Source organism: Protopterus annectens, chromosome 7.part1 (assembly GCF_019279795.1).
Source record: "Protopterus annectens isolate FY-2018-M chromosome 7.part1, PAN1.0, whole genome shotgun sequence".
Taxonomy (NCBI): domain Eukaryota; kingdom Metazoa; phylum Chordata; order Ceratodontiformes; family Protopteridae; genus Protopterus; species Protopterus annectens.
In genome coordinates this window covers 263,627,245-263,653,073 of record NC_056740.1, presented here as the reverse complement: position 1 = coordinate 263,653,073, position 25,829 = coordinate 263,627,245, and positions in this window count along the sequence as shown.

Sequence of the window (25,829 nt, the reverse complement as noted above, 5' to 3'; positions counted from 1 at the left end):
AAAATGGGTAGAAGTAATTCCTACCAAAACCATGACAGCAAAGGCAGCAGCAGAAGCCTTATGGAAAAATATTTTCTGTCATTGGGGATGGCCACGGGTCATAGAGTCAGACAATGGCCCACAGTTTGTTAGTGATCCATTAAATAAATGTGTAATTTGTTAGGCATACAGCAAAGGTTTCATGTACCATACCATCCACAATCTAATGGCATTGTAGAACGTATGAATTGGGCGTTAAAAGAACGTCTAAAAAAGGCATGCTTGGAAAAGGGCAATACACGGGTACATCATCTGCCTGGTATTTTAATGGGTATTCGAGCAACACCAAACAGCAAAACAGATATTTCCCCATATGAAATAATGACAGGCCACAAAATGCCCATACAATTACCATTTGACCCAGATTTACCTAATGGTAGGCCCATGCTAGAAATCAGCAAACATCAGGAATGGCTAAAACAACTTACTAGTATATGTGACTATAATGCAAGGGAGTAAGCATTCCATCTTTGGAAAAAGGTGTCAATATTACCAGCTGAAGAAAACCTTCCCTGTGGAACCAAAGTATTGGTAAAAACATTCCAAATGGAAGGACCATGGGCTAGCAATTGGCAAGGCCCTTTTAAAGTAGTGGAACAAATTGGACCATTAGTGTACAAAATCAAAGGAAAAAAGAAAAACAGAACAATGTTTGGTACATAAAGATCAACTAAGAATGATCAAAAATAGTGAGCAATGTAAATCTGATTAAATGTATTCTCTTGTAGGTTTCCAACAGAGAAAACCATAATAAAATTGACATGGTTTAAAGTGCATCCTTTTGAAAATCCAGTTTTGGATGACCAAAGGCAAAATGATTCAACAATGGAATTTCTATTTAAAGGATGTTTTTTTTTTTAATTGATAATAGCTATCATACTAACTATTATTGTATTGCTTAGTATTAAATTATACTTACAACCTGTTAATCAAACTGTGCAGTTACATAAGAGAGAGAGTAAAGAAATGTGTAAAAATGAACAAGATTGGTCACCATTTTTTAACACTTTTTTAGCAAGACAATGTTGGTATGCAAAAAGCATGAATGTTTCTAATTGTTGGGTATGTAGTTTAATACCAAAAATAACAGCAGTAATGCCTCTAATACCTATTCCACTAAATTTTTTTTAGTAGTTGGAGGGTATTAATAAATAAAACAGGAGATCAAGTCATAAATGTACAATTACGTAAAGCAAGAGTACAGTTATTTGCTATAGTGTAGTGGATCACATGTTTTCAACAAAACAAAACCGTTCCAGTGGGCAATAGCAATTGTATTCAAACAACTGAAATGATAAATTTTCACAACCACATGCCAGTATGTGGAGCATTTTCTCATGGTTTTCCTATTTTAATACCAATTAAGGGTCAGTTAATATTAAGTGAATAAGCAGTATTTCATTTTTCGCAAAATGATACAAATGAGTGTAAAACCAATATTACATGTTGGCGAAGTAAAACAGATAAAAACTTTACAGTTGTACATGATAAAACTCCTACTATGGGGCAAGTAAATGGCAGTCTGGTAAATAGCAGTGTTGCTCTATCAGATGGGTTATATTACATCTGTGGTAAATATGCTTATAAATGGTTACCAAAGGGATGAGATGGCACCTGTTATATAGGATTAGCGGTACCAGCAATGCATCATGTAAAAGAGTTACCAAAAGAAAGTATTAGAAATGCAAAAAAGAAAAGGGATATATTACCTGTGATTAAAAGTCCAGAAAATCCAGTAAACACCTTAGATACATCACATATATATCATCAAAATCTTGATTATATTAAATTAAAATATATGAATTTAGGAGATGATGTAATCTCTGGAGCAGGCATTTTCCCTTGGTATGGGGCTGCAAAAGCCATCTGGGAGCTGAGAAAACTATCTAAACTAGTTGAGGTATTAGCAAATGCCACTTTCAATGCAGTCCTTGACATTACTGCCGAACTGACAGTAATACGAACTATGGTTTTGCAAAATCGAATGGCATTAGATTACATATTAGCATCCCATGGGGGTACATGTGCTTTAATAGGAGTACAATGTTGTACATTTATTCCAGACAAAACAGAATCTGTAAAAGCACATTTAAAAGTGATTGTAGAAGTGTCTCAACATACTAGAAAAAAATGGAATGATGATTGGAGTGAATGGTTTAGTAATCTATTTACAGGATAGACAGAAAAAAATCACTGTATCTTTAATTTCTTTTATTGTTATTGTAATGCTTGGTTGCATATTATTTATATGTATTAAAGTCTGCTTAGCAAAAGTTAGTCAAGTTACTGTTGTCAATTGTCATAATGAAAAAGTATTAACAAATAATGCTGAATTTATTTCCCTAGTTTAAAATAAAAAAAAGGGAATTGTTAGAGTGTGCTCAACAATATATTAAGGTTGAAAGTAACTTTGCTACAAATATGCAACATAAATAAGGTATAAGATAAAACTTGCTTAAATGTAGAAATAAAGTTTAGTAATATGTGATCAGCATCCATACTAAATTACCATGGCTTGGAAAATAAAGAATCTGCTGAATGGACATTTTCCCTTACAGACTTAAAAACAGGATGTATGCAAGAGCAAAAATGCAAAATCTGCTTTTAAAAAACAAAGACATGTTTTTCTGCATATAAAAATAATGGATACAATATGTTTCCTTAAACAACAGGACATGTTTCTGCATAATGGACACAATGTTTCCTTAAACAACAGGACATGTTTATGACACTGTTACAATCTGTTTCCTTAGTACAAGAACAGATGTTCTTATACAAAAGATAAAAACAGGATGTTCACACTGTCAGAAAAGCTGGCCTCTTATAAATTAAGCAAAAATGTGACAAGACATTGTTAAACAAAGAAGCTTAAAAATAATATTATCAAGCCAGCATTTGTGTCAGCATCTGCAACAATTAGTACTATTTCTACAAGATGAGAAATTCTTCAAAATAGAATACCAAGAGGAAATGTATATGTATGTGCATGACTAAAATTGTATATAAAGATCTATATGAATCCAGTTATGTTAGGGGTATTAGTAGAGACACATTTGTCTCGAGGTAAATGTTATATCTCTCACATCATCCGTACTATATGAGAAGTAAAGTGGAACAGTACTTTAAGCTGCAATGTTAGTCCGTTTGGTTTATTATAAAAAGTTATTTGTTATTGCTCTAAGTTGATGCTGCAAAATATGACCAAAGTTTGATTTTAGCAGAATCCAGCCAGCAAGACTGGGTGTCTTAAGAAGACTTCAAATCCATCACAGTAAGCAGCACCATATAATTTTTCAAACACCACTAACCATAAAATGTAACAATGTTATAATAAAATAGCTACATTTGTAACAAACATGCCTTACAAAACTCACCACTGATTATCACTCAAGTCCCTTAACTCCCACATGTCTTTACTTACACCCAGCCACAGGTAACATACAATCTTTTCTTCAGACCTGTAGAATGCCCTGCTCTCACTAATCTCATAACTCCATACTCAGATAACAGAACTCTAAGGTCCAGTGATAAAATGCTTCTAAATGTAACCAATTTCATCAACAAGACTGGTGATTCACTATGCCTATGTCTCTAAAAATGGAGCTGTCTCACAGTCTCCATAACAGAAACTAAATATCCAATAGCCTTCAATACTGAACTGAATAAATACCTAATAAGACCTGGATCTGTACCTTTGTCACTCCTAGCTGATAATTAAAACCTACTTAACACTTTACTTTAATAATTCAAGAAATATCTTCACATTGTATAAAAATGTGTCTTGTTCATAAACAATTGTCTCCCTGGGCCTCCACTGAAAAGGAGTATTTTGCCCAGCTAGATCATCCCAGTCAACAAATGGAATAAATAAAAATAAATACAGAATTATTGGCAAAAGAACTGGAAAGAATTCACTCCGACTAGTCAAAATGGGAAATGACAAGCAGCAGCAAAAGAACAGAGGGAAGGAAAGAGATTGATCATGGAAGAATGCAGATAAAAGAGCAGAAGTGAAGGGAAAATATTCATTAAAACATTAAATCAAAAATGTTAACTGTATACACGTAGGCTCACCTTGACAAGGTACAAGGGATAGTGAAGTTCATCTTCACTCTTTTACAGTGCTTATTACTTAAGCATTTATACAAACAAATGAAGAAAAACAGTGATATATAATATAGTACCATGTAGGAAGGCAAATTACAATACATGCAGATATTTAATACCAGTGTGCTCTGAGAACAGACCAAATTTCTAATTCTGACATATACAGCTGCAGCTTCCAATAAGAAAGGAAAATGTGGTAATTCGAAGCAATAAGGAAAAGATTCTTGTCATAAGCCCAAAGCTTGAGCATTCGTGACAGTGAATACAGAGCAAAAGAATCAATATACAACAAAATTGAGCAGATTGTAAATAATGTGGCTGGCACACAGCAAGTATGCAATAATTTTAACAAGAATATTTGATAACAGAGCAACAATGCATGTAAACATCAGATTCACTATGCATACAGCAAGTATCCAAATATGAGAGTAACATTGCAACATTGTAATTTTGTTGAATAAACAGTAAGCATATTCAGACTTCAACAAGATGCAACAGTGCCAACACAGTACACAAGAAGGGTATTTACAAGTTGTATACATGTGTGCAATCTATTTACAAAAAAGCATGCATTCACATATAATCTGCAGCTAGAAAATCTACACTGTATTTACATTGTGTTTGTCAACTGTTTGGACCAAGATGAAATGTACATCTGTGTAGATATGGGTCTATCTTATATAATTGAAGTATATTGACTTTTAATTCTTAACCACTTAAGGCCACTTGCCATAGGTAGGTGCTCCATAAGTTAATTTTTGAAGCCAAAGTTTCCTTTGGAATGAGATTTCAAAAAGCCAGTCAAATTGTGTACAATGCTTTTTCTCCAATGACCAGTCAAAAGGGAGGTCTTATTGACAGAGCAGTCCTAATCCTTGTTCATAAGGTTTTAAAGTATAGTCTTAACAATTAATTTACTATGTAGGAGCTTAAAGTGTTTTAATTGTAATATTTTATATAGGGAGGTGCTAAGTCAAGGTCAAGAGTGATTTGTCAAGGCTTTCATAATGCTGTGCTGGTGAACGTGCTAGATACACAGAAATGACATATTTTATTCTTGATGTGATGCAATAATTTTGTGTTACATGCAGAGATGAATTAGATAATGGGAGACCCATATTCTAATTTGGGTATGAACACATTTCTAGCAATGTCTTTGTAAGGTTACTGTAATAATTGATAAGATATGTTATGACACATTTTAGGTGCCCAAGTATTTTATTTGTGACTATTTCAGCATATAATTTGAAAGACAGAGATGAGTTAAGGATAACACCAAGACATTTTTCTTACTCTAATTATGATGGCTGCCAAAAAAGCAATTACTAGAAAATGGAAATCAAAATCTAAACCAACTATATTAAAAGTAGTGAATATAGCAACAGAGATAAAACAACTAGAACTGAGATCTATAGAAAAAGGTAGGAGCAAACTACATAGGAAAAAAAATAGGAACTGTGGGAATAATACATACAGGAGAGGAATGAGGTTTAAAAGAAGACAGGACCTAAATGAGCTATGCAATGTTTCACTGAAAATGATTGGGTAGATTATAAATGATGTATAATGTTTGCAACTCGGAGTTTGTCAGTATGGTTTGTGATGTTAAATGCTTGCAAGTAAGATTGTGTCAGTGTGGTTTGTTTTCATTGATATAAATGTATGATTGCTTATGTCATAAGTGATGGTTTAATAAAGATGTTTCTCGTTTAAAAATGGGCAGGAATTGAATAATTTATGTAATGTTGCTTAGGTTATATGATATATAGCAATATATGTGAAGCATAATGTTTGTTAATTTTAACTTGTTAATACAGTTTGATTACTATTTTATAAATGTAAATGCACCTATGTCGCAAGTGATATTTTAATAAAGGTGTGAAAAACAAGACATTTTTGCTGAATGACTATGGCAATGTTATTCCCAATGAATCTTTCTGAACCAGTGCTCATCTGACTGTATGCAAGGTTGATACTGACACTTAGCCTGTACTTGAACTCAAAATTATTTACTAAGAATTTGATCCAATTGGTCTATAGGCAAATTTGATATGTTTTTTTTCTATAATGTCCTTTTCTAGTTCATTTCTAGAGGTATCACATTCATGCATTAGCTTATCATTAGCATATAATACTATGTCCAGCGAAAGGTTAGTATTAAAATCACTGCTGAATAAATAAAAGAGCAATGGCCCTATTACTGAACACTGTGGAACCTCAAAGCTGATGATTCCCATTTCTCATAAAGATAGTGAAAGATAAACCCAAGCTGTGCAGTTTCCTAGGTAAGCTTTAAACCAGGAGATAGCATTAACCCCAAAGCTGAATTTGTATAGCTTAGAAATTAAGAAGAGGTAGTCAACTGTTTCAAAAGTTCTTGTCATATTGATGAATACACCTGCTGTAAGAAGTCTGTTTTTGGGGATCACTATATATTTTAAATGGTGCTGAGAACAATGCTTTTTGTGGTTTCAAATCCTTTCCCAAAACCATGTTAGGTGGCACATAGTAAGCTCTATATGTTTAGGAATTCAAATATTTGGGTAAATAATATTTTCCTAATATCTTTGTTATAGAACTTAGGTTTACAATGGATTGTCAATCTTGAGGTGCAGAAAGGACAGGAATTTTTGATAAGGGAGCATTGGTAGCATGTTTGAAACAGTCAGGGGCTCTTCTTGATATGTTAATGGAAGCTAATGCTTTGTCAATACATTTAGCTGACATTCTAAGGATAGTAGGCTGAAGGATGCATAGTTTAACCTGTGTTTTTAATTTATGTTTTAAAGATGTTGTACTTCTATAGACTTGATTTCTTTGAAGTAAAATGTGGGTCAGATTTCAGTTAAGGAGTATTTTTAAGAGGATGGGTGGTCATTTTGGTTATGGGTAGTGGTTATGTTAAGCATCATATTTATAATTTAGGGTAAAGAGGTGGCAGATAGTATATGTATTCATTTGTTAACAGCTGGTGTTCACAGGAATTGATAAGTTTGAAAGGCCAGTGATGGGGATGGATATCTGCTTGATGGTTCTCTACAGCAGTTTGAAGGTGCCTTAAGGGCAATTTACTTATTCCAAAGAAAATCAGATTTGACTGAGTTTGTCTTTATTCTGCATATTTTATGTAGTTCAGTGATGTCATTACCTTCCATTTTTTCCAGTTTTGGCATCATTTTCTTAATAGGTTGTTGGCTTCTTTAATTAACAAAGGACAAAGTTGTCTCTTGATATGTTCACAGGTTCATAAGTATATAGTAGTCTAACACCCACCAGGGCCTTTATAAGCCTATCTGCACAATCTAACCTAGTTTTAATCATGTGTATCATGGGCATTTATTAGGAGGGGGTATGTTAGGAAGTTTCTAGAGGTTATATGGCGGGTATGTTAATTTGGACATTACCATCTGTCTCTGTCTATCAGAGACACGGGGGTCAAACCAGGGTGAATTTCCGATTTCCCATTTATTGGTCAAGGTTATGCTTAAATAGGGCTGGGGTGGACTCTGCTTCACATGGATAAGGACCTGTTCCAGAGCATGAGGATCCTCTGAGACACATATCTGTATCACCAACATGTCCTATTTATGTCCCAAGCAAAATCTAAATCCTTGGATCTAGAGGTTCTGATGCTGTTTGTTTTGGAGATGTGCAAAAGATCCATCACGTTGGATCTAAGGATGCATTGTATGCCAGGCATAGATCACCTCTCAGTAACCTGCAGGAAACAGATTATATAGATAGGGCTTTAAGGTGATCCATATAGGAAAATGTGTTTATAGCCTGGATTTTTCTGGTTAGGAACCTTTGGGGCATTCCAACTGTTGCATATATCTGGTCTGGTACATGCTGAAGGGGACATTATACTCAGTGATATGTATGATATAGGCCAAATAAAGTGGCACTATGACTTCTTTGGACCTGGATGCCATGCTTATCTTATAAGTTGGGTGGGACAGAATGATTTTCTTACTTCCTTGGCCACATGTTGGTAAAAGGCCAGATTACTGTCTACATATGTTCTCAGATCCCTGACTTCTGGGTCATCTCTTGGGGATGTCTTATCGATGGAGTAGTTAGTCTGGGTGGTAGTTTTCTTGAAAGGCAATATAATTCATTTCTTGAAAGTGAGTTTTAGTCCATGGTGTTTGCACCAGTCATTTGTCAGTGTTATACACTTTTGTAAGATAGTTGTGTCATAAGGAGAATCTATGATCGCTCCTAATTTGCTTTAATCAGCAAACTTGGTCAGCCAAATGCCCTTGGCATTAGCCTTTACCTCTGAGAAGTAGATGCCAAATAGGAGTGGTCCCAGCATGGAGCCATGAGGTACTCTGCTGGTGACTGGTATCTTAGTGGTGTGGTATCACCAATCCTGACTTCCTGATTCTTGTCTGTGAAGCAGCTGGAAATCCAATGAGTTATTAGTGCTTACGCCTAGTTCGGTGAGTTTGTTAACTATACCAAGTGGGGTATTGTATTGAACACCTTAGACAGGACCAGGTAGGTGGTTTGCACCATTTTGCCTTCACCCATTGCTTTGGTGACCTTCTCAAAGAAGTTCACCAGATGTAGTAGACATGACCTTCCCTTGACAAGCCAAACTGGGTTTGGGTTCAGTGTCTGAAGGTTGCCTATTTCTTTGTTTATCAGTACAATGAGAATATATTCCATGGCTTTTCATATTAGACTAGTCCGACTAATAGGTCAGTAGTTTCTGGGGTCAGTTGATAGTCAACCCTTTTGAAGTAGGATAACCATTGCAGTCCTTCTTTCTCATTTTGCAAAGCTTTTTTGAGGTTACGGTTGAAAAGTGATTCAAGTTGTCCTGATAGGTCATGTTTCAAGCTATTTAGGAGGCATCCTGGGGTATTGTTGGAGCCCAGTGAGACTGCGTTTTCAGCCTTAGTGAATGCTGCCAGAACCCACTCTATGTAAATCATTAAAGGGGGTTATTTTAGTAGGTATTTCATGGGGGGAGGTGAGGGGAGTGGGCGTGAAGCATGAACTGAATTTGTCAGCCAACAAATTTGCTATATCGCTCTGCTCAATGAAGGTGGTACCACTGACCACCAGTTCAGCACACTGGTGTGTGCTGCCCTTGAGGTTTTGGACATAGCTGTAGAAGGTTTTGTGATTGACTTTAACTTGTGAGGTTATCTTGACCTTGTAATTGGTCTTGTTGAACGTAGTCATTGTAATTTCCTCTTTAGTTTATTTAGAGTGCTCCTATCATTGTGGGAGCTGTTCTTCCATGTTATAGCCATGATTTTTTTCCCATTTGTTATATAAACTATTAAGGTTAGGATTCCACCAGTGCAGTTTGTTTTTAGAGTTTGTTTTGGGATTATTTCTAGTAGGTACAGCAGCCTCTATACAGCCATTTACATAATTGTACAGGTTCCTGTGAACAATTCCACAAAGGTTGCTGTGAACTCCGGGTTGAGAGGGGCATTAAATTTTGACAGACTAACACTTAATAAGATGTAGTTTGCTTTGGAAAAGTTTTTAACTCTTACAGGGTTTGCTGGGGTTGCAAAGTTGATGTTTATTTCACAGGGGACAATTTTGTGGTCATGACATGGTACTTAGGGGTTGGAGATCAGCACTCTCCCATATTGGTGAGTACCAGTCTAGTATGTTTCAACCTCTGGTGGGTGTACACACTATCTGGTCAAGACTATTTGTGTTAATAAAGTCCAGGAAATATCATGCCTGCATGTATGAAACAGTATATGTTTACCAGTCTATGGAGGAGTACTTAAGGTCTACCATGAACAGGGTATTTAATGGTGAGTGTCTCCCAGTAGGTCTTTGTACAAACTATGGGATTCTAGGGACCCAGAGGTTACTTGCAGCTTGTTAGGATTTGGTATGACACTTTGTCGATGTTGATTTTCATATAGATACATTCCAGGGCATCCTCCTGTTTAACCAATGTAGAGTAATGCTTGTTGCTAATGTAGATTGACACCCCTCCACCTCTTGTCCCTGTCTGTGCAGCTGACTCCTGGGATCCCACCTGTGTCCCTGCTAGACAGGGGAAACAGATGCTGACTTTGTGGGAGCATGGGTGAAATTCTTGGCTAGGCTTATATGGGCCTTCAGACCAAAAGCCTAGTATCATCCTATGAACCTATGATCTAAATGTGTAGAAGGCACTGAAACCTTTCACTGCTGGAGTACTTTCTCTTGATTTAAACCATGTCTCAGTTACCGGCATAGATGTCTATATTTTCCAGGATGAGGAGAACTTGTTTGGTGTGAAGTTTCTTGTTTAGGCTCCTAGCACTCAAGAGTAACACATTTAATTTCTTTGTGTTTTATTTCCTATGTCAGTAGGTTTCCCAATTTGTAATTGCCTAAAAAAGGCTCTAAAGGGGTGTTTAAAGTTTTAGCTGATATTTGGAAGCATAGGGGAGAAAGGTGTAAACCATCCTTTACACAGCAACGTGTTTTGCTAACCATGTCCTACTATGCTGTCAAATATTGCATCCCCTTGGAAAGACACCAGAAACTACATATTCAGACAGATCAACAATGCCTGCTTCATATAGTTCAGGGAAGTATGTTTCAAGTCATTATCATCCACATGGACTATGAAAGAATCATACTGGTACCTGAGCGGTAGTGACTTGACTGCATGCTTAACTTTGTGGATCTTGACTCCAGATAAGCAACAAACTGTTATTTTGTCCTTTTTCAGTCTGGTGAGTGAGGCATCTCTGTGTTGTACAATGGAGTCCCCTACAACAAGAGTCATGCATAATGTGTGGGTTTGCCTTATGGGCTTTGTTCTTGGGGCACTACTAGGTGTAGAGATATGTGTGGTGTTTGGTGTTGCTTTTGGTGAGTACTTTATAGAATGCTGAGGATACGTGTTGCATTTTATAGGCTTAGGATGTCTTTGAGGTTTGGAAAGATTGCTTTTTAGTTTAGGGAAGTAAATAGTGTGGGAAGAAATAGCCAGGGAATTGTTATGGCTAGGCTTGTATAGGCCCTAGGGCTGATAGCCTAGTACCAACCTATGAGCCTATGAACTTATGAACCTCAGCATACATTGATTTGTGTGTGTGTGTGTGTGTGTGTGTGTGTGTGTGTGTGTGTGTGTGTGTGTGTGTGTGTGTGTGTGTGTGTGTGTGTGTGTGTGTGTGTGTGTGTGTGTGTGTGTGTGTGTGTGTGTGTGTGTGTGTGTGTGTGTGTGTGTGTGTTCTTGACAACCTTGGCAAGACTTTTGTCTCCAGTGAAATTGTGTATGTACATCTCCTGCATACTGTGTTTGTTTCTTTAAGGATTAAATGGTTGACTGTGAACATGAGACAATTTCTACATTGTCTCAGGATGCCCATATTTACCAAGATGGCTATAGAGACATTTAAAAACTGCATATCCATGTTGCCCAGATCTGTATTTGGGTGGGCTACCGCTGATCATGGGCTTGGTTATACAGAGGTCTCCTTGAGTGGTCTCTGGGGTTTGGCACTAGACTAGTTTACATTGTGCTAAAATGTGATAGTAGTGCTGTTTAATGTGCTGGAGATAAGTTGCAGTAAGGGGGGGGTTACTCAAGTGCAATACTTGTTTGATAGGTGGGCACAATATTATGGCTATATGGAAAATAATAAGTACTTGCATAGGTTACACAACTGACAACAGCAATGAAAGAGGGGAGGAAGGGACTTTGAAAGTCAGATTATTATAAGGGATGGAAGCCAGAAATATAGCCTTTTGAAACCACAAAAAGAGGAAACGTGGGATAGTTGGCGAACAAATTCCAACTGGAGCTCTAAACCTATGGTTAAAAATTCAGAAAAGTTTAGCCTCTTGCTCATGACTCTGAGACGTGTGAGATATAAGCATTTCAACAAAAGGGGAGAGAAAAAGCTTCTGCTTAAATTCTGCTTAAATATTTCAAGTTGCACTTATAGTGATCTGTGTGGTGATACTATGTTTGTACTTCTCTGTTTTTTGTCCATGGTTTAATCAAAAACTTATCTGTACTTTTTATTAGTTTCTTCTGGGACCTTAGTCTTGTTGTGAGAAGACTGCATTACTGCAAGATTTTAAACAAATGTTAAATAAATAAAATGCTAGCATTGTTTATACATTATATTACACTAAAGTTTCCAAAAGTGGAATCATCATTTAGTCATTTATTAGAGTGTTACTGTTTTGGGGAGAGTTGTATCATGTATGGCAGAAACTTAAGAAATACAATAAGGTGAGGTGTTGTTTGAGTGTGTTTCCATGAATAAAGTAGACTGTTTTATTTATTGACTGCAACATAATGTGCAGTCTTGACTCATCAGTTTTTGGAAACTGGATTTCCTGTGGTGTTAAGGGGGTTTCCTGGGAATTTTGAAGGACCAGTCTGGGATAACAGGGCAGGGGTCACTAAGGACATGGAGAGATGATAAATCAGCAAGCAAAGGAGAGTAGTATTGCTTCAATTAAATTCATCCTTAGGTCTTGGTGAGTACCTTCATTAGGTGGGCTCTATTTTTCCCAAAATCTCCCCAAGACAACACTGATATATAGATTGTATTTTATATAGTATATATCATGGACAGAAGTAGGTTAAAAAATAAAAAAGATTGCTGGATGCACAAGACCCACAATAAAAAGTGCCCAATCCTGGTAGGTGCACTGGTGCCAGGATTGGAAAAATGAAAGTGTAGAATCCTCAAGACATGGAAACATTGCTATAATGGGGTTAGGCTGGGCCCAGGGGGAGGTTGCCCCCCCCCATTGTGGAAGGAAGTGGCAGTCCACAAAAGTCACAAGAATTAATAGGCCAAAAAAGAGCCATACAGATGATAGAGTGGACTGTTGAGGAGATGAAAGAAATTGTGTATTGTTATATTATGCAAGAAGCTCAGAATTTCCAGACAGAAGATATACAAAAGGATTAAGAGAGAAATTAAAGGAAAGAAAAACACTTCCACAAGTAACACTATCAGAAGCTTCAAATGCAAATTTGTGTTCATTAACATAACAGATCCATGAAAAACACTATATAGACTAAGAAACCTTGGCCTTTTGGAAAAAGAAGCAACTGAAGAAGTGTGAAAATATAAAGTACAACATCTAGGGACTTTTGAAAGCTATAAAAAAGAAATATGGACATGGGAAAGAAAGAAAGAGAGGTCTAATGTGGTGCAATATTTATGCAAAGGAGAAAGCGAAATTAATAAACACAGAAAAGGCAGCTCCAAAGATGTTTGACAAGATATACAGGCAAAGGCATCCAGATAAGGACAATTTCACAATAAAAAATAAGATCACAAAAAGGGAACATAGAACAGAAGACTAGTAAAGTAGAAATAAAAAAAAATAGAAGCTGAAGTTATAGAATACTTGCGAAGTGAAGGATTTAGTGTACAAAGTCTAACACAGGTTATATCACAGCATGATGGAACAACGATTCCCCAAAGAAAGGAGAAACAGGAGGAGCAGGAGACATCTAAAGAAGAAATATGGACATGGGAAAGAAAAAGAAATTTAATATGGTGCAATATTTATGCAAAGGTGAAAGAGAAAAACTAATCAATACAAAAAGACCAACTATCTCCGGTATGTCACTATATGAATGTGTGCGCGCATGTATGTATCTGTCTATCTATATTTATTTATATATATATATATATATATATAGAGAGAGAGAGAGAGAGAGAGAGAAAGAGGGAGGGAGAAAGAGATGTGTGTATATCCTGAAAGCCCAAAATCCTGAGACCAAAATCCTGAAAATTCAAAATCCTGAAAACTCAAAATCCTGAAAACACACAGGATACCAACACTTACTATATTCCAGCACAAGTACATACTGAAACAAATAAAACACAAACCATATTACTCTTTAAAAGTATAAGCAGGGGGCACTTAGTATTATGGCTATATGGAAAATAATAAGTACTTGCATATGTTACACAACTGACAACAGCAATGAAAGAGGGGAGGAAGGGAATTTGAAAGTCAGATTATTATAAGGGATGGAAGCCAGAGATATAGCCTTTTGAAACCACAAAAAGAGGAAACGTGGTATAGTTGGCGAAAAAAATTCCAAATGGAGCTCTAAACCTATGGTTAAAAATTCAGAAAAGTTTAGCCTCTTGCTCATGACTCTGAGACGTGTGAGATATAAGCATTTCATCAAAAGGGGAGAGAAAAAGCTTCTGCTTAAATTCTGCTTAAATATTTCAAGTTGCACTTATAGTGATCTGTGTGGTGATACTATTTTTGTACCTCTCTGCTTTTTGTCCATGGTTTAATCAAAAACGTATCTGTACTTTTTATTAGTTTCTTCTGGGACCTTAGTCTTGTTGTGTGAAGACTGTGCATTACTGCAAGATTTTAAACAAATGTTAAATAAATAAAATAAATAAAATGCTAGCATTGTTTATACATTATATTACACTAAAATTTCCAAAAGTAGAATCATCATTTAGTCATTTATTAGAGTGTTACTGTTTCGGGGAGAGTTGTATCATGTATGGCAGAAACTTAAGAAACACAATAAGGTGAGGTGTTGTTTGAGTGTGTTTTCATGAATAAAGTAGTCTGTTCTATTTATTGACTGCAACATAATGTGCAGTCTTGACTCATCAGTTTTTGGAAACTGGATTTCCTGTGGTGTTAAGGGGGTTTCCTGAGAATTTTGAAGGACCAGTCTGGGATAACAGGGCAGGGGTCACTAAGGACATGGAGAGATGATAAATCAGCAAGCAAAGGAGAGTAGTATTGCTGGAATTAAATTCATCCTTAAGTCTTGGTGAGTACCTTCATTAGGTGGGCCCTATTTTTCCCAAAATCTCCCCAAGACAACACTGATATATAGATTGTATTTTATATAGTATTTATCATTGACAGAAGTAGGTTCAAACATAAAAAAGATTGCTGGATGCACAAGACCCACAATAAAAAGTGTCCAATCCTGGTAGGTGCACTGGTGCCAGGATTGGAAAAATGAAAGTGTAGAATCCTCAAGACATGGAAACATTGCTATAATGGGGTTAGGCTGGGCCCAGGGGGAGGTTGTCCCCACCCATTGTGGAAGGAAGTGGCAGTCCACAAAAGAAACAAAAATTAATAGGCCAAAAAAGAGCCATACAGATGATAGAGTGGACTGTTGTGGAGATGAAAGAAATTGTGTATTGTTATATTATGCAAGAAGCTCAGAATTTCCAGACAGAAGATATACAAAAGGATTAAGAGAGAAATTAAAGGAAAGAAAAACACTTCCACAAGTAACACTATCAGAAGCTTCAAATGCAAATTTGTGTTCATTAATATAACAGATCCATGAAAAAAATACTATATAGACCAGGAAACCTTGGCCATTTGGAAAAAGAAGCAACTGAGGAAGTGTGAAAATATAAAGTACAACATCTAGGGACTTTTGAAAGCTATAAAAAAGAAATATGGACATGGGAAAGAAAGAAAGAGAGTTCTAATGTGGTGCAATATTTATGCAAAGGAGAAAGCGAAATTAATAAATACAGAAAAGGCAGCTCCAAAGATGTTTGACAAGATATACAGGCAAAGGCATCCAGATAAGGACAATTTTACAATAAAAAATAAGATCACAAAAAGGGAACATAGAACAGAAGACTAGTAAAGTAGAAATAAAAAAAAATAGAAGCTGAAGTTATAGAATACTTGCAAAGTGAAGGATTTAGTGTACAAAGTCTAACACAGGTTATATCACAGCATGATGGAACAATGATTCCCCAAAGAAAGGAGAAACAGGAGGAGCAGGAGACATCTAAAGAAGAAATATGGACATGGGAAAGAAAAAGAAATGTAATATGGTGCAATATTTATGCAAAGGTGAAAGAGAAAAACTAATCAATACAAAAAGACCAGCACCAAAGACAGTTGAAAAGAAATACAGGCAAAGGCATCCACACATGGAAAATTTTAAAATACAAAAAATAAGAAAACAAAGAGGAAAAGTAAAAATGAGGATTAGCAATGGAGAAATTAAATAAATAGAAACTGATGTTATGACTACCTGTAAAATGAAGGATTTAGTGTAGAAAATTTAACTCAGATAACATCAGAGCAGGCTAGAGCAATGAACACCCAAATTAAGGAGAAATCAGAGGAGTGGGAAGTATCTGAACAGTTGCCATATGAAGATGCTTTGGAGCCTTCCATAGGAAACCAGTAGAAACATTCAGTTGGAGTTGCAGAGCAAGGAAAGGAACAGGAAACTATGGCAACTCTGATGGATTCAATGTTGTAGAGTAATAGGCTAGTGAGTTTCCATATGAAAGAGTAATGGAAGACACAGGATGAAACTGAAGAGAATGTAGCACAGGAAGATACTCTGGAACTTTCTATAGAATGTCCACAGGAAATGGAAACCAAAGAATGTGCCTTCAGTTTAGAAGAAAATGATCTAAGAGAAGAGTTGCTTGATTTAATAGAGATGGACAGACATATTAAAATCAATGAAAGAAATAGATTACAGAAGGTCAATAAAATCCTGATAGTTAGAAGTTTGATAAAACAAAGGAAGACAGTAATTATGACTGTCCATAGAAATTCATGCAATATAACAGAAGTAATTAGGATATATTACTAAGCAGTTAAATTGATAAAAGTAAAGTCTTACCACAAGAACACTGGATGATAAGGGAAAGGAAGGGGAGAACTCAAATGCCATCATGGAAGTATCAGATAGAGAAAACTATAAAGTAATTAAGACAAGAAGTGTCACTGTAAGAAGAGTATAGAAGAGGGAACAGATCAACAAAAATACTCATAAAGATAGATGTGATAAAAGCAACATGCAGTATTATAACAGATCAGGATATATCAAGCACTATCGCAAATAATAAACTAAAAATATCAGCAGAGGCACAAAACCTTATAAGATATGTAGATAAATATAAAGGAAAAGTACAAAATAAGCAATTCATTGATGACCCAAAAAAGTTTTATACAGAATTGGGAAACAAGGCAAAAGGAATTGAAACACCACCAAAAAAAAAGAAGAAATGGATAGATTTTGGAGAAATATCTATGAAGTTCCTGTGGAACATAACAAATATGCTAAATGGATAGAAGAAGTAAAAGAAAGGATAAGAGGTTTAAATGTACAGGATGGTATGAAGTAATGGCCAGAGAGATTGAAACAAAGTTAAGAAAAGCTCCTAATTAGAAAACCCAAGGCCCAGCTGCAGTACCTAACATCTAGATAAAAGTATTAACATATTTGCATGAAGATTTAGTCATGAATAAGAACTATTTATATGCACAACCTGAACAGATACCACCTGGTTAACAACAGAAAAATCAATGCTTCTACTAAAGAGCAAACCTGCAAGCTATCCTAAAAATTATAGACCAATGACTTACATTCCAATGATGTATAAACTATACAGTGGAATTGATGTAGACAGAGAGACAGAGTTTATAATCATTTAGAAGAAAACTCAGTCATGGCAATAGAACAAATGGGTAATAAAAGAAAGTCATATGGAACAAAGGATCATTTGTTGTTAAAGTCATAATAAAAAACTGTAAAAAGCAGAAGAATCTAATTATGGCACGGATAGACTACAAAAAAGTATTTGACAGATTCCCACATTCATGGATAAAACAGTGCTTAAAAATGTGTAAGATACACCATACACTTATCAATTACATTATAGTGACCATGAAACAGTGGAAAACCACATTGCAGTTAAGCCATGATAAAGGACAGATTATTATTCCAGGGATAAAAATTCAAAGGGGGATATTCCAGGGTGACTCTCTGTCACAACTGTTCTTTTGCCTTGCCCCCTTAATCCATTAGGTTGTCTACAGAAAACAACAAAGTGTAAAAACTTATCTTATTTTTGCAGATGATTTAAAACTATATAGTCAATCAAATGAGGAATTGAAAGCACAATTGCAAGTGGCCAAAGTTTTTTCAGATGATATAAGAATGTCATTTGGTCTTGATAAATGTGCAAAAGCAACCTTCAAAGCAGGAAATCTGCAATACCAAGTAAACATAAGTTTGGGACAAGAATGTGATATAAAACAACTTGAGCAAGAGGGACTATATAAATATTTGGGCAATGATGAAGGATCAACAATAAAACATGAACAAAAGTGAATAAAGCTTAGTAATGAATATTTTAGAAGACTTAAATTAATATTGAAAACAGCATTGACATCTAAGAATAAAGTCCAAGCCATAAACTAATTTGCTCTTCCTGTCCTAACTTACAGTTTTGGAGTGAATGGCTGTCCTCAAAAGGTGATGGATAGGTTGGACAGGAAAACAAGAAGTATGATTCATGCTCACCAAATGATTTATAAAAATCAGTGCATACCAAGATTATATATTCCACATTCTGAAGGAGGTAGGGGTCTCCTCGAAATTGATTACATGTAGAGATCTGTAATCAATGGACTGCATATGTATTTGTTGACCTCACAAGATCAAAATGTAGTGAAAGTTTACAAAACATGACGAGAATAAGTCTAAGATGACTTCTCTGCTTAGTTTAGCAGAAGCATATCAACATCAAGAAGGAATGGAAATCAAACCAGAAGTAGATAAAATTAGGCAACAACTGAATGTACCAAAGAACAAAAGAAAGAATGTAAGATGAAGGATCAGATGGGAAGGTAAGAAATGTGGAAAATGCATAAATGTAGTTGCAAGTACAGAAAAGTCTTGGAACAACCTCATGTTGATTAGGATCAAATGCAGGAAAATTTAATTCAAAAGACGAAAGGTTAATATTGGCTGCCCAAGATAGTGGACTACATACATGCTGGTTTACAAAGTCCATTGAATATGTGGGAGAAACAGACAAATGTAGGTTCTGTAAAACAGAATTAGAAACAGCTGCACATGTTGTTGGTTGTGATATACTAATGGCAGAAGGGCTATATACTGAAAGGCATACTAATGTGGCAAGATTGTTGCATTGGGGATTGTGCAAATATTATAATACTGAAGTAGCTGAAAAACACTGGAAACATGAGCCACAAAGCATTGTAGAAAATGATAAAGGTTACATCACATGTGATCACCCATTACCAACAGTTCAAAAAATAGACATGAGAAAATCAGATACAGTAGTCCATGAAAAGAAGATAAAAGTAGCATTGATCACTAAAATGGCTACACCCAGTGACTAAAGTATCAATTACGTACAGAGAGATACAAAGTCATAAAATACCAGGATTTGCAGACAAAAACTAAGGCAATGTGAAAGAAGGATACCCAGACAGTTCCAATAGTAGTAGAAGTGGGTCTTATGAAAAAGAATTTACAGTCATACTTAGATATGTTACTGATACATGTATCTCCATACAAATTGCAGAAGGAGTCATTACTGGACACATTATGGGTGTTGTGAAGAGCACTTCTGGCTAACATTAAAGATTGAAACAATACTAATTTCATGAACTTTAATCATACTCTGACAGGAATGGGATCCATTCCCATCATGGTACTAGAAACCCAAGACATTCACTAAAATTGATATTTATGATAATGATGTTTTATATTATTTAATGTCATGTCAATTTGTGATCTAGAGCCAAACATGGGATTGAATATTGTGGGTTCTCTTACTAACTGGCCAAGACCATTCAGGGTGAGGTATCTTTGTAGTTATGTAGATACTGAACTTAATGTATTTAGGTTAAAGTCATCTGGTGTTACATTATTCCTGCCAGTATTTCGGATACACATCTTGAAGTACTTGCTCAAATAAGCAGAGAGAAAAGAGTGAGGTATATAAGTTGTATTAGTGTGGAGGCAAGTACCCTTGCCACATGTTAGATGGACTTTTACCTACTTGGAAGCATCATCGTGTGGAAAATTCAACTATGATTTTTCTATTAAGCAGCAAGACACAATCTCCAAATCTTTGACTAGGCTTGTTATTTATGTGAGAGAGGTGTCCTTTTGTATAAAGCTAGTCACACTAAGATTTCAAAGGTACCAAATGCCCTGATCTGCCCTGCAGGACTTTTTAAGTTTTAGTCTGGTAATGGGAGGCCGAACAGTAGATACGGTTGAATGTTCTGCAAATCAACTGTTTAAGTCATTGTCAATAGAACATCTAAAGTTAATTATGAAAAACAGCTGTATGTTTAGAAAGACTTGTGCATCTTCTGCTGTTCAGCTGATCATTGGAGTAGTGGTCATAGTCCTATATCCCACTATAAATGATTTTGGTTATCCTATGTATTCTTGGATTTCAGCACATTTTTGTTCACAACTTTCTGAGGAAAGTAATTCCATGCATTTACATCATACTGGAAAACAATCTTCACATAATCTCTGAGTCATATAGACTCTGTCTTCTGCTTGTACCGTATTGTTCTTGTATGACACTTAAGGAAAGGTACTGTTCTTTACTTTTCTCTTGGACTTTGGTAACTACTTTAGCCAATTAAATGCTTCTGTCAAGGCTTTTCTCTCTACATTAAGAGGGTGAGACCTGTACCTTCAATTATAACTGAAATCATGAAATCACAATAAGTGTATGTCTTTTATTGCATGCATATTTATAAATAAGTAGGCAATCATTTTTCCTAATTAGAGCTAGCTTGTGAAATATTTAACTTATGTAAATAAGCAAACACATTTCATGTGAAATTGTAGTTTCATTTATTTCACAAAATAAAGAATCAGTCACATAGGTTTGTTGTGAAGTCATACTTTTATTTATTTGGCGGTTTCCCAGTTTATGACATGTATAGGTAGCTATATCAATCAATAACACTTTTACAATGAAACACTGTATAAATTGCAACTGAACAAATGTGATTTTTGTTGCAGAAACAATTTGTTGAATGATCAAAATATATCAAATCTATAATACAGATTCATCATTTTAAAGAACACCATTGCACATAAAAAATAAAATAAATTAACATGGAGGCATCTTTCTATATTAGCATAGCCAGTTGACAAAACAGTGTATTTATAATTACACATTTTACATACTTAAATGCACCCATACATAGATACAAATATTTCAGGCATGAGCAATAATTCCCATTTAGCCTGCTAATATACCAGAACAGTCATTTCTATATAAGGGAAGAAGTTTATTTATTTAACATTTGTTGTCCAGGAAAGTCTAACTAGGACAGAGCCTATTTTTAGCAGGGGCCTGGGGAGAAATGCATATCTTTGAAATGTGGGAGGAAACTGACACAAACACAGGGAGGATATCCAGGAGGCACAGAATGCACCCCAGCCGAGAATCGAACCAGAGAATCTCATGCTGTGAGGGGACAATGTTAACCTCTGTACCACTGCACTGCCTAAGCTGTTCTTAATAGTTTCTGAAGTAGTATTTGCTTTAATATAATCTGAAATTCTTTTCCTTGCATCTGATGGTCTCTCAGAGAACCAATCATTAAATCCCTCATTCCGATATATATAGCCTCTATATAATCTCTTTTTTTAACTTCTCCAAGTCTTTTGAGTTTCTAATAACATGACAGGAGGGAGTGCACCTCATTCCTAAGTCAACATATGTTTCAAGTTCATGAAATTAGTATTGTTTCAGTCTTTGATGTTAGCCAAAGTGGTCTTTGCAGCACTCGCAATGTGCCGAGTAATGACTCATTCTGCATTTCGTACAGAGTTGCATGTATTGGTAACATATCTATGTATAATTGTAAATTCTTTCTTATAAGACCTGTTGCTCCTACTACTATTGGAACTGTCTGGGTATCCTTCTTCTACAATGCCCTTGTTCTGCATGCAAATCCTGGTATTTTTTGAATTTGTGTCTCTGTATGTAAGACACTACAGTTATTGGGTATAGCAATTTCAATGATCAATGCTACTTTTGTCTTCTTTTCATGGACTACTGTATCTGGTTTTCTTGTGTCTATTTTTTGAACTGTTGGTAATGGGTGATCCCATGTGATATAAACTTCATCATTTTCTATGATGCATTGTGGCTCATGTTTCCAGTGTTTTTCAGCTACTTCAATATTTTAAAGTTTGCACAATCCCCAGTGCAACAGTGTTGCCACACTATTATGCCTTTCAGTATACATTCCTTCTGCCATTAGTATATCACAACCAGCAGCAAGATGTGTGACTATTTCCTATTCTGTTTTATAAAACCTGCATTTCTCTGTTTTTCCCACATGTTCAATGTACTTTGTAAAGCAATTTGCACGTAATCCAGTATATTGGGCTGCCAATATATATCTTTTGTCTCTTGAGTTAAATTCACCTCTCCTTAACCATTCCTGTATTTGATCCTGATCAGCCTGAGGTTGTTCCAAGTGTTTTCTATACATGCAGCTATTTTTATTCATTTTTCACATTTCTTGCCTTCTCATCTAATCCTTTACCTTATATTCTTGCTTTTGTTTTTTTGACACATTCAGTTGCTGCCTGAGTTTTATCTACATCTGGTTTGATTTCCATTCCCAGTTGACACCAGTATGCTTCTACGCACATTGTCTGATGATTCTCTAGTACTATCTGATAACTCCAAACATTCCTAAAGGTAGTTGTCTCGAAATAACTAATATGCCTGAATAAGGCCTCCACTGAAATATAAGACATAGTAACATTTCTAGGATAGCACTGTTGCATGCACATATATCTTTCAGTACTGTGGCTTCTCTCAACTGCATGATATATATGTGATATTATCAAGTACCAGCCTTGCAGACGGAGCTACTTGGGTTGTAAATACCTTTAATGGATCTGGTCAAGGGTAGTGATTTTCTAGTAAGTCTTGGTGCAACAAGTGTGCACATGTGAAATAACATGTTATATATCTATCATGATAGGAAGAGTATATTGTATTTACAGCTCTTCATGTTTCTGCTTACAAATATTATTTTTCTCATGTAATCAATTTCATTTGGTTAGTGGGGAAATGTAACTGTTTTAATGAGAACAGTAATCCTCAGTCTTGGCCATTATGCTTAATGGGTTTGTATTAGCCATGAGAGTTTAATTTGTGACAGATGTTCACTTTTTCCTCCATTTAGCCAAACACAGCAAAAAAGGATCTTACTTTCAATTACATACCATTATGTCCACTGTTCAACTGTTATAACAAAGTTCTTCATAAGTTAAATTTTAATCAGCAGCTACCTGATTGTCTGTGTTCACTTGCATGGGAATTATAGAATCACATTCGTACACTTATCATCTTGATTCATATAGTAACTATCCTTCACCTATCTCATTTACCTTTGTCCCAGATACACATGTGTTATGCAGCCACCCATGAACAGCTGCTGTCAGACTTGACTAATCAGTATCAAATGACATTAAAGGTATACAGTTTGAAGGACTGAACTAAGCACCCTCATGTGTAGTATTCAATCAATAAGAATATTTGCATATTGTAGCAATTAGTACTGCAGGCTCATTGTGTAATGTTGCTACATGTCAAATTTCAGGAGCATATATGTATGATGCCTGCCTAAAATGAGAGAATAAAGTAACCACAAGTGATGTTGACTATTATATGAACCAAAAAAAATTATATCATTGCATCAGAGTTGCTCACTGTAAAACTTTGAATGATTGCCACTGTTTAATATGCCTCAGTGATATTAAATTTGACAAATGAAATAATGTGAACATAATGATAACAGTGACCATGTGAGCACCATTACTGCATGTTACTTCATGGAGACTTTTATGTGTGGAGTATGGAGTATACCATTTTGTAATCATTGCTGGAACAAAAGTCAACAGAAGAGGTAGCAAACTTTGACAGTGTAGGAAATGTTAGAATAAACAGACAATGTGATGTTGATGCTTGTTAATCTGTGACAAAAGCATAGCTGGTTCAACCAGCAGTACCCTGTGCTGGTATCACCAACCAGCACTCCATCCCCTCAGCTCTTCAAGGGAAGAGCAAAAAAAAAAAAACACTTCACTGTATTAAGCCAACAACATTATAATGACTGGCTTATTACATTTAGATCCACACCCCTAGCTCTTTCACTGAATAGCAAAAAAAGCACCTTATTACACTTAGATTTATACCCCCAGCTCTTCCACCTAAGAACAAAAAAGAAAAAGGAAAAAAAAAACATTTACTATGATATGCCAGTCACTGTATTGTAGCAATCAGCTTATTACAGTCTGATCTATGCTCCCCATCCCCACTCTACTGAAGAGCAACTCCCTCCTGCCCTAGCTATTTATGTCCTGTTTCTGTGCCCTGTCCTGACCCTCCTTCTGCACATTTTATTAAAAAAAACATTTCTTCTTTTAAACTGTAACAAGCTACTTGTTAAACACCCCGGTCTGATCTTTTGCCTTCGGTCATCATGCTATAAATACATGAACTGCTATTATATTTTATTTTTCGATTCAAAGATTACCCAATTTATGTTAATTTGTCACTTTTTTGGGGGGTTAAAATGCTGTGCTCATGTAAGAAATATTTAAAAATCATGTAAATAAGTTCATGCATAGATGTTTCTACCCTGCAGTTATAGATGTCCATCATGTGTAACTTAACTGTGGATGCTTTCTCCCCAGGCCTCCGCTGAAAATAAGTTTTACCCAGTCCGACTTAAATAAATTAATAAATATATATGTAGCAAACAGTTACTACAGCTAGTAACCTGTCTGCACAGAGCACTACAGTGCTCATGTTTTAATAAGATAAATAATTCTTCTTTTAAACTCAAGCAAACTGCTTGCTGCAAATGCAGCAAACAGTTACTGCCATTTATATCCTGCATGGGATACTATAGCCCTCCGTTTTTAGTAAAAAAAAATGTAGCAAGTAGTTACTATAGTTTAGACCAGACATGGAGCACTACAGTGCTAAGGTTTGACGGTAAATGCAATACTGGCATCTAAAAGCTGGTATTGCGTTACAGAGAGCTCGGGATTGGCTGGTTGCCCCCCCCAACACTTTGTGCCAAGTGCAGTTCCCATCTCTTTCCACCCTACCTATGCTACTGGTCTGTGGTATCAGAATTATATAAACCTTAACCAATTACTTAGATAAGGCAGTGATTATTTTAAATACTTATGCATTTTAGTATGTACACTAGTAGAGGAGGTAGTGTCAGAACAGTGTCACTCTAGAGAAATAAGGAAAAAGGGGAAAAGATTGAAGGGCAGGAGGCAGAAGTGTTAGGGATATGGCAAATGTTATCCTGAAAAAGAAATCCAGTGCAGTCAAAGTGTGCACTGAACATAAAACATTATCATCGTTAAAAATTTAGATGACTGAAAGCAAGAATACTATGTTGCTTCATTCACACAATAGATAGGCTTGTTAACAGGCATTAAAGAAAAGGAAAGGATTGCCACTTGTAAAACTAGCAATAAAGGATCAGTTGCATGGGTGCTATTAGGAGATGTTATAAACTCATCTTAGTTGAACTATCTCCTGTATGTCAGTATATGAATGTGTGCGTGCATGCATGTATCTATCTATATTTATATATATATATATATATATATATATATATATATATATATATATATAGATAGATAGATATACATATATATATATATATATATAGAGAGAGAGAGAGAGAAAGAGATGTGTGTATACATGTGTGGAGATATATATATATATATATATATATATATATATATATATATATATATATATATATATATATACAGGAGTGCTATGGAATCCTGAAAGCCCAAAATCCTGAGACCAAAATCCTGAAAGTTCAAAATCCTGAAAACT